This window comes from Pollicipes pollicipes, unplaced genomic scaffold (genome assembly GCF_011947565.3).
Source record: "Pollicipes pollicipes isolate AB1234 unplaced genomic scaffold, Ppol_2.1 Scaffold_4219;HRSCAF=4965_pilon_pilon_pilon, whole genome shotgun sequence".
NCBI classification, from domain to species: domain Eukaryota; kingdom Metazoa; phylum Arthropoda; class Thecostraca; order Pollicipedomorpha; family Pollicipedidae; genus Pollicipes; species Pollicipes pollicipes.
This window is the reverse complement of record NW_023596448.1, coordinates 13917541-13927529: the sequence shown is the minus strand read 5'-3', so window position 1 is coordinate 13927529 and position 9989 is coordinate 13917541. Positions and strand designations below refer to the sequence as shown.

General features: G+C 47.7%; 1 protein-coding gene across 3 annotated transcripts in view; it reads left to right on the top strand.

Moving 5' to 3' along the window:
* The first annotated feature begins 206 nt into the window (after nt 1-206).
* Nucleotides 207-9989, top strand: part of LOC119095860 (CLIP domain-containing serine protease 2) — a 20702-nt gene continuing 10919 nt past the window's right edge. Inside the window, exon 1 of one of the 3 annotated variants that reach the window (XM_037218715.1) lies at nt 207-283. The gene's annotated coding sequence lies outside the window, so the exon portion shown is untranslated. The remainder of the gene's footprint in view (nt 284-9989) is intronic. The other 2 variants (XM_037218714.1, XM_037218713.1) reach the window with 2 other exon arrangements.

The window sequence follows — 9989 nt, the reverse complement described above, 5'->3', positions numbered from 1 at the left end:
CTTCCGCTAATTACAGTGTCACCGGTGCCTCAGCGCCTTTGGAGCGTCCTCCTTCGCCTGGTCCGGCAATCCCCGCCAGCTGTTCGCATCGCCCGCCTACCGAGCACCCCTCCCCAGCATGCACTGACTCCGCCTCTGGACGGCTGGCCGCTGGCGCAGGCTGGCGATCGCCTGGTGATAAGGCGTGGCCAGTCCAGTATCGCGTGACTCGGCGACGGCGGTGGCGGGATGTGCTCGTCTTTGCTTCTTGTCCTTGGCCTGGCTTTGGTATCGTCGGGGCAAAGTAAGTTGGCGCGTGGCATGCCGGATGCTGCACTTCGCTGTCTGGGGCTGAGGGTTTCCGGTTCAGTTTGAATCTAGAAAGGATTGAGAGCTGGAACTGTCGTGGCTTCCTGATCCTGGCCCCGGCTGCTCCCCTGGTGACTGAGAAGATGCTGTGGCTTCCCGTTGTGATCATTGAGGCAGAGGGGTAAAATGGCCCAGGAAAGACAAGTCCGAGTATACCTGTCAATCATTTTTGCTTTAAATGTTTTGCTAGGACCCCATGAGTAAACCATCTCAATCGAGTGCGTTTCCAGCCTCCGCATTGGGAGCCCGGGCTCGATTCTTAACTGGCTCTAATGCCTCTGGGTGCTTCTTTAACATCTATGGTGACCAGGTTTCTCTTTCTGATTTTTTTCAGCTTACCAAGCTAAGGTCACAATCTGACGCAATTTGGTACGTTCAGCTCAAATATTGCATTTGTGTTGCTAAAGCGTAAAAGTCAGTGCTGCTAGGACATTGTGGGTTTCTATCAAATTATAGTTTGTCCATATTGCTACCTGCACTCATGTTAAGAATAATCAAACCTCGAGCATCATCGAGCCAGATCGCGCAGTTATTTGCTTCACCGTGTGAAGCATCAAACAATGTAAAAAATAGGTATTTTACGTTCAGGCATTAATGGACTACTTTATCTATGGTTCTCTCTACGGACACTCTTTGTTATATCTCAGGGCTATCGTTTTCTGCTTTATGTTTGAAGCCGCGGCCACTACAAATTCACGCTTTAAACTTTTATTTTTTCGGCACCTTTTCTGTAACATGAGGCGAAAATTCCCTTTTCTTAGCTTTCTGAGACGAGATGATGATCCTGTCGATGTCGTAACGCATTCGGGCTATCAAGTAAAGATCCCAGCCCCCCCCCCCCTCCGCCCCCCTGCTGGCTGTCCCCAATTTGTAACGAGCTTACATAAATAACATACCATCTAGTCACGGTCCAGAAATTCGGGGCAGAGGTAGATGTTCGTCGCTAGAATTGCGACGGACGAGTTATGTTATGCTGTAATATGGTTATGTTGTAACAATGACTAGATTTTTGAGGCTAGGTAAACAGAAGGCGTTAATTCTCCGCTTTTGGTACAATAGATTTCAACATTGTCCGAAGTAAGTCCCTTTCTGACCTGAAATTCCAAGCACGCTTTGGCTACTACCCAGACCATTGGTCTGGCTCAACCACGGCGAAGTTTTCGAAGTTTCGATTAGAAGTAAGTTTGGCCAATTGCTGCCAGGGAGCTAGAATCGCTTTTGAACTAGGGTGGGAGTGAAAAATTCCATCGCAAAAGACCGTGCGGGAGTGAAAAAATCCATTCACAAAAGACGGAACTTTGAGATCGTGACGGATGCTTCAGGAAACAAAGACATCTATTTCAAGTTGGCATGGACGTAATATCAGAAACCTGACAAAACTATTTCGTTTTTTAACATCTTAGGCCATTAAAGTGAAACAATACATTAACACGCGCTCGGGCGGGGGGGGGGGCAAATTGACCCCCGGGGGCTTTCCCCGAATGGTCTTTGAACATCGCGGCGTAGCCGCACCACATTTTGCAAAACTGTAGAAGATTGCATAGCAGATCGTTTGACATACCAATTTTAGATGCATCTTGTAACGTCGTTCACCTATGACAGGTCAAAGTCAGCCCATGGTTTCAACGAAGACAATTTATAGGGAAACGTTGAATCTGATACAACAACGGAGTGTTTGACAAATACATACACATCTGAGGTGCTTTCTTAGGCACCGCAAATATTGAATGAACAAATTACGTTGACCCAAGGTCAGGCATAATGGTCAGACCAAGGTCAAAACCAACCTGATTTATTAATTTAGGGCTTGCTGTATGGGATAGTTTCTGGTGCTCATTTCGAATTGATTGACAGCAGGAACCGCATTATACATTTTCAGTTGACTTCTTAGAGGTCAGGACAGGCCAATGACCTAAGACGACCCGGGTCGGACGTTTTGTTTTAGGAGCATACTGCCTAGCGTAATCGTTGTCGCTTATTCAAATGAAAACCCAGGGCAGTCTTGCATCATTTTGGTCACTATGACCTTCAAAGTGTCAAACGAGGTCAATGACCTTAAATGGGCCTGTGACCTTTTTCTTAGAGACAGTTGTCTAGGTTCTGGGACGCTTTGGAGACCAACCTGGAATTTGAAAATGTTTGACCTTATTTGACCTGAAGGTCATGACCTATGAAGGTGGAACCCTAACCTAAGTGAGTTCACGTATAGGTTAAGACACCCTGTGAATTTGGTGTCTCTAGCTTTCTTAGTTCTCGAGATCTCAGAGGGGGGTTCAAATTACCCCTCCCCCACACCCGAGCGAGGGGAATCTAGCCGGCCAACTGGGCGCGTGTTACAGCACAGTAATTTCATGACAGTTTTATGAGCATAACAAAATACTAACACCAATAATTTGATGCTGCACTTTTCAGTTCCGTTCCACAGCACTTTTAAAACAAAACAAAGCAAGGTAAAGCAAACCAAATAGCAATATAACAACAGAAAATTCAACAAGCAAAAAACACTCAAACAAAACAAAACATTCGACTCCTACACATCAGCCCAGCACCAAGTCAAACACAATAGACTTAATTCTGGCTTCCGTTAAGGTGGGGTCAGGGGGAGCAAACATTTTGTCACTGCTTCTTACAAAATATCAATGACTATTTCCATGAAAGTAGCCTATGCCTAACCTAAAGAGGCCTTACGTCATCTCATGCTGTATAACCTGCTTGCATCACAGCAGCAGTCGTGAGTTATTGATTCTTGCATAATTCCTGTTGCCACTTGCCATGCACTTGCCAACTTAACCTAACTTAGAGTAGCCCGTAGGATGAACATCATCTGAACTCACCTATCTGTTGACAGCAGCACTGGTGATTAAAACCTGGAACTTAAAGCTAGTTCTTGGCTGGTTTCAACTTGCATTTTTATTCCGTTTATTTTTGCATGCTTGTTGACATGAGACCAAGTTCGCAACATGCAAATTAAAACACTTTAAATCACTTTGAAAAACTAATTTTGATTGCCATGGTTAGCCTATGTCAAGGGCAGTAATGGGTATGCTTCACAAAACAATCTCTGTTCTCCAAAAATAACATAACTTTTAGATGGCCATGCCAGTATTGCTGCTTGCCTTTTCAGCCGCAGCAATTCATCCACTTGGGCTATTTTATTCATATTTAATGATAAAATTTGAGATGTTGGCTTCACATTTGAAATGGGGTGGTCTGACTATTTGATACATAGCAATATTTAACTCATATTATAACTGCTATGTAGCTTAGAGTATCCCTGTGTTGATAACATAGTACAGATATACAGTACAGTCATTTGCCGGTCAGCAAACCATGACAACTATGGAAAACATCTGGTTAAAGTAGCCATTAGGAACCACCTTAAGAAAATTGGGGCAAATAACCAAGAATATGGAAGGAAATAAGCCAATTTCATGCCTTGAGGCATCATCATTTGTTTTGTGGCAAAACTCGATGCATTAAAACAGAAAATGGCTAACTCTCGTTACCAATCATGTGTTGAAAGCAAGTAAGATAAGATTGCATGGTCTGCTGGCAGACATATGCATATATATATATATATATATATATATATATATATATATATATATAAATATATGAATCATGCCCATCAACCTCCGAGATTAAAATGCGAAACAAGTAAGAGGTGCACATTATAAACATCTCTACAGGGAAAAATTCGCCATCAACCACTTCTGTATTAGCTGCGTCAGGTATGTCTCAAGGCTCTACATGGCTGCGTATTCTGATGCTGCCATATGGAGGCAGCATTAAGCAAGGCCATTTTAATCCTTGCCAGGTAGCATGGTAATTCAGAGACTCGAAAAGCTTGGATTTGCCCTTATTGAGCACCGCCATGAACCAAGAAAACGGTTAACCGAAGGTTTAAGAGGGCAAAAATGGCGGTAAAAATGAGTTCCGTGCTTCAAATTGTCTCTTTCATTCCCTGTGAACGGTTCACGCTTGGGTGCATATCAAACATGTTTGTGCGGCTGGCGAATTTATCCAAGTTAGGTATGAAATACGTACAAGCTTGCAGTTTGAGCTTCTTGCAAAGAAACTGGTCAATATTTTAAGCAGCAGATGGTACCTCTAAAGGCACTCGAAAAGGAAGGAAGAATAAAGTGGTATCACACTGGTATGATACCAAGAAAAACAAAAGAAGCTAAACAGTTGCAAAGACTGGTAATTTTCTCGTCTCATCAGCCAGCATCATCTTAATCACTAAGTCACTGACAAATATCGTTACGACACTGCACCGTCATTTTGTATATACTAGAACTATAAGAAGTAGTGAGCGATCGTATATCCTGAAGAACGCAAGGGCTCCTGGAATGACCATGCGACGTTATCAACACCTATGAAAATCCAAAATAACCGAATGAAATGTCTTTGGGTAATGCGTTTTGTGGATTTTTACACATGCAAAAGGCTATTTTTAAGAATATTCAAGGTTTTAATGTTGTGGTTTGGCAAAATGAATGTCATGTTTGATCTCACCATGGCCATGTCCGTCAGATGTCGCCCGCAAATCGACTTTCCAACTCAAAGTGGGAGAGTACTTAATCTGCTGTATCGCAGCAACAAGCTGACCAGCACACTTTAACATGAGAAGGCCGTACACGTTTTAAACCTGTCTTGAATTGCGTTGATGATTGCTCCATCTGTTATAAGAACGCGCACTTATATGCTATACGGAGAATATAGGACCTGGCAAGCAGAGTCATTTCATGTGAGGGGCGTCAATACTAGCAAAGACAGAAACGAAAGCTCAAATGCACTTTGATTAATGTGTTGCTCAACTTTTTCGGTCTGCAAATGACAGTTTGTAATACTGTCTTTTATATTTACAATGCTCCCTAGCCTCTGCATGTTTGAAGGGAAAACGTTGACTGATGTTTGAAGCGGGGGACAAGCAGCCAACAAATTGAAATGGTTGCCGGTTTATCTTGCATATGGATCGCGTGTTGCTTGGCTCACACAAATCGCTAAGCTGTAAATTTCGGCGAGAAGCTGTGTTTTATTGATGATATCAACATAGTTACTCCATTTTGGCGGAAAAAATAAATGCTCTTGCCACCTGCGCACCATAAAAAGGCATTATGTCTCAAATAACTGTTCTACACCTGATGAGTCTTGTTTGGCTGCGGGCTAGAGGGTTGAGGGTTTAGGGAAACTGGACTATTTAGTACTTTTCTAGCTTCCAAACGAGTGCTATGGTTGCATCATTAATTCTCACATTTTCGTCGATCCCGACGACGAGTCGCTGCGAGAATAGCCCAAGCCCCGTCACCTTTTGCCTCCTCTCGGCGCTTGTTAATACCGCCGGTAAGGTCTGCCACTCACAAATAGGTTAAAGTAAAACATCTTGCCTAAATAAATATTAATATAACAAACGTGATACGAAATCAATAGAATGATAAATAATATGACATATAAATACATAATAATAAACAAACCTCTTCAAAGGTCGTAGTTCATCTCTAACACCTGGTTTCTGGTCTGCAATGAATGCTGTGCGATTCGGTCACTGGGTAAAGATGCTCGGGAGGTCCAGACCACCGACGCGTCAGAGAGCTGCAGCTATAAGGGTTCTGGTTCTGCTGCATGCGCGAGGCGCCACGTGAGACACAAAGCCAAAGCGCCGGCAAGGTGTGGACGCAAACCTTCCGCGAGATACCGTGCCACCGGTGCCTCAGAGCCTTTGGAGAAGCCCCCCCCCCCCCCCCCTCCGCCTGATCCGGGAATCCCCACCAGCTGATTGCATCATCCGCCTGCCGGCCACCCCTCCCCGGCATCCGCCGACTCGGCCTCTGGACGGATGGCCGCATTCTCTGGAAAAAGCGCTGCCGGCGACTTGCTGCTGATAAGTCCAGTACAATGTGACCCGTAGGCGGCGATAGTGCGCTGGCGTGTTATTATATTTCTGTCTTTGGGCTGACTTTGGTACCGTCGGGACAAAGTAAGTTGATGCGTTGCATGCCAGATGCTGCATTGCGTTGCTTGCATTGGATTCTGAAATTATTTGATTCAAAGCCTCATGTTCTTCATGACTAGTGCTACTGCCCAAAGTCCTCTACGCGTAGCACAAAACATGACGGGTGTTTGAAACTAGCACTCAACGCATTAAACTGGTTGAATGTGTTGTCCGTTGGTACCGCGAGTCTTACTAATATGTACCAGACACAAATATGCCAATGAAAAATATGCATGGCCATTGAGGTGGCGGTATTCGCGTGGCGTTTCCATGGTATCATGCATGTCTGGACGACTTTCGACTTGGCTGCACCAATTAGTCTACACAACTTTGCGTGCGTCAAGCTCAGATGCAAGCGGCTTTGAAGTCTTAAAAGAACGTGACTGCGACTCACATTGAGTAATGCTCAAAATGGCTACCACAGGCCGAAGCCTCATATCAATAATGAACACGCCCCTTGAGAACCATAAACTGTTATTGTTGCATTTCCGAGTTGCTCTCAACTGGAACTATTGCAACTGTATCATGCGCAGTTGCATGAGTAACAAGATTCCAGACAAAAGTATGCCGGTGTCAGCTGGAACTGGGTCCCTCCCCGGTCGCCTAAAATTCTTACATAGAGAAACTGATCGGAAGTACTACGCGTCACTAATGCTCATCCCTGCGCCTGCTTTGGGACCACGCCACGGTCTAGGGAGGGCGAGAGACGTATACCTCTACCCTCGTGAGGCGCCGCATCCACTACGTCATCCGCAGGTCGAAAGCTGGTCTCCAAACTTGGAGGCTAACGGTTCGTAAACCTTGAGGCCTCTCGTAGAACGAGTGGTTTTCGGTGACCGGTTTGGAAGGCCGGGAACCGACGGTGCTACAAAGCGGAACGACGCATCGCACGTCTTCCTTTTCATCACAGTGAATTAATTAGTGCTTAGTGCCCACGTTTTATGGGCTCTTGTACGCCACTGATCATAATCGCATCCTCGAAAAGATAGTTTTCAATGCGCTTTCTCAATTCGTCGGCTTAAAACAAATCACGGAAGCTGAACGCCTAAACAAGGCAAATGCTGGGACATAGCGTCGAAGAACGTAACGCGTCTGTCACAAAAGCCCGCTTTTAGCTGGAATCCCCAACTTCAACTCGTAACATTTTAAAGATTTGAAACGAACGAATCGTGTCCTAAAGCTTACTTATTGGCAATTTTACACAACTGTAACGTAGATAAACGTACAACCTCATAGCTCGGTAAGGTATAGTAAAAAGAGGTAATTTTTGAAACCATGAGGAGTGAAAACGCCACCGAGAGAAAGTCGTGAAAAAGTCACCGTGTTGTTCAATCTTCTGACTTGATGTGTAAGCTTGCTACAAATCAGGGCAATTCCGTTTACTTGACAGTATTGTGGAGCACTCCGCTGAGTCTTTCGTGGTACACGAGCGAAATTTAAAGGCAAATGTTTCAAGGGCTGGTGATTGGATGCTTTCAGAATCCGCTTAAAACAGGGATTGTTCATCGCATGTAAAGCAGAAACATAATAGCTCACACTTTCTAGAATATGGTGTCATGGGATTACACTCTGTGATGGGATATGTACCATGATCTAAGCATGGGTAAAGTATGATCTTGGTGTAAGTATCGACATCAGTATACTGCTGGCGAGTGCGGTCGGTCGCATACCATTAAGCATTCTGAAACAAAAGGTCCGTTGTGGAACAGCGTTAATCCATCTTCTTACGTCTAAGCCGCCCGAGTTGTTGGACTGCTGGTCAATCCACTTCAACATGCCCATAGTAGCCGGACCAGCAGACAGCTCGGACACACACACACACCACACACACACACACACACACACCACACACACACACACACACACACACACACACACGCACACGCCACACGCACACGCACACGCACACGCACACGCACACGCACACGCACACGCACACGCACACGCACACGCACACGCACACGCACGCACACGCACACGCACCCGCACCCGCACTTACGAATGCTGTTTCTAGTTCTTTTTTACTACATACTGTTAGTGTTGTCTTGTCGCATTGTAATTTTTTGCAATTGAGGGCCTACTTCGGCTCCATTTCGCCGCACCAGGTGCATGTAACGCTGTCTGTGTTCCATTGCTCTTCCTTATTCGCATTTTAAGGGCGAATATTCAGGGTTTCCTGGCTCCCTCGGCTGGAGAGCTTCTGTAAGAGATTATTCACAGCTCGGAAGACTCGAACAAGCACGCACGCACGCACATATTCCTGTGCACGCGCCGGGATCGGTGAAGTGTCCCGGTTTGCGATATCTGCACCGTGGGGATGAGGATGGGGGCGGAGGGTGAGGCCACCAGTGTTGCGGGCCATAGGGAACCCTTTTGCTAGTAGCGACTCAGCGGGGACGCTACCGGAACCTATTTGCTGGAAGTCACACAAACGTCAATAACCTAGTGACCATTTTAATTTCCAACAATTGTCAAGTAAAGGGTTGCCTGGTGAGATCTGTCTGGGACGTGATGGTCGCGCTTTTAAATGGACCTTCCCATGCGGACTCTGACAAGTTATGGTCGCCAGTGATGAAAGACATTCAGACCTGGATTTCCAGCGGCAGATCAGATCTGGAGAGCGTGGCGATCATCTATGAGAGCGTGGCGCCCCGGTTCGTAGCTTCTGAAGGTGCGGGCTCAGGTCTGTCGCTGCTGGAGTGCGGCGTCCGGGTCTGTCGCTGCTGGAGTGCGGCGTCCGGGTCTGTCGCTGCTGGAGTGCGGCGCCCTGGTCTGTCGCTGCTGGGGTGCGGGCTCAGGTCTGTCGCTGCTGGAGTGCGGCGTCCGGGTCTGTCGCTGCTGGAGTACGGTGCCCTGGTTTGTCGCTGCTGAGTGCAGAGCCCGGTCTGTCGCTGCTGGAGTGCGGCGCCCGGGTCTGCCGCTGCTGGAGTGTGGCGCACGGGTCTGTCGCTGCTGCAGTGCGGAGCCCGGGTCTGTCGCTGCTGGAGTGCGGTGTCCGGGTCTGTCGCTGCTGGAGTGCGGAGCCCGGGTATGTCGCTGCTGGAGTGCGGCGTCCGGGTCTGTCGCTGCTGGAGTGCGGAGCCCGGGTCTGTCGCTGCTGGAGTGTGGCGCCCGGGTCTGTCGCTGCTGGAGTGCAGAGCCCGGGTCTGAGGCTGATGGAGTGTGGCGCCCGGGTCTGTCGCTGCTGGAGTGCGGAGCCCGGGTCTGTCGCTGCTGGAGTGCGGCGCCCGGGTCTGTCGCTGCTGGAGTGCGGAGCCCGGGTCTGTCGCTGCTGGATTGCGACGCCCGGGTCTGAGGCTGCCAGGTTGCGGCGCCCGGGTCGGAGAGTGCAGCAGTCAGGTCTTCAGACATCAGCTCTGGGAAAGGAGAGTGCGGCAGGTACAAAAGCCTTCCGCTGTCTGCTGCCCGGGTCTGGATGTCTGCCACATGGATCGGTCGTTGTTGAAGAAGAAGAGCTTGATACCAAGATCCCCCGAGAATCGTTGGTCACCACTCGATCACCGGACCTGCCTGGCTGCTTAGTGAAGTCCGAACTCTCCGAGCTACTCAGAGAGGAACCTGTTATACGGCCACGGCCGCGACGTGCCTGGCCGCCGGCGGCCTGCGGCCTGTGCGGCCGACCGGTTTGCCGTACCTGACTTGGGCC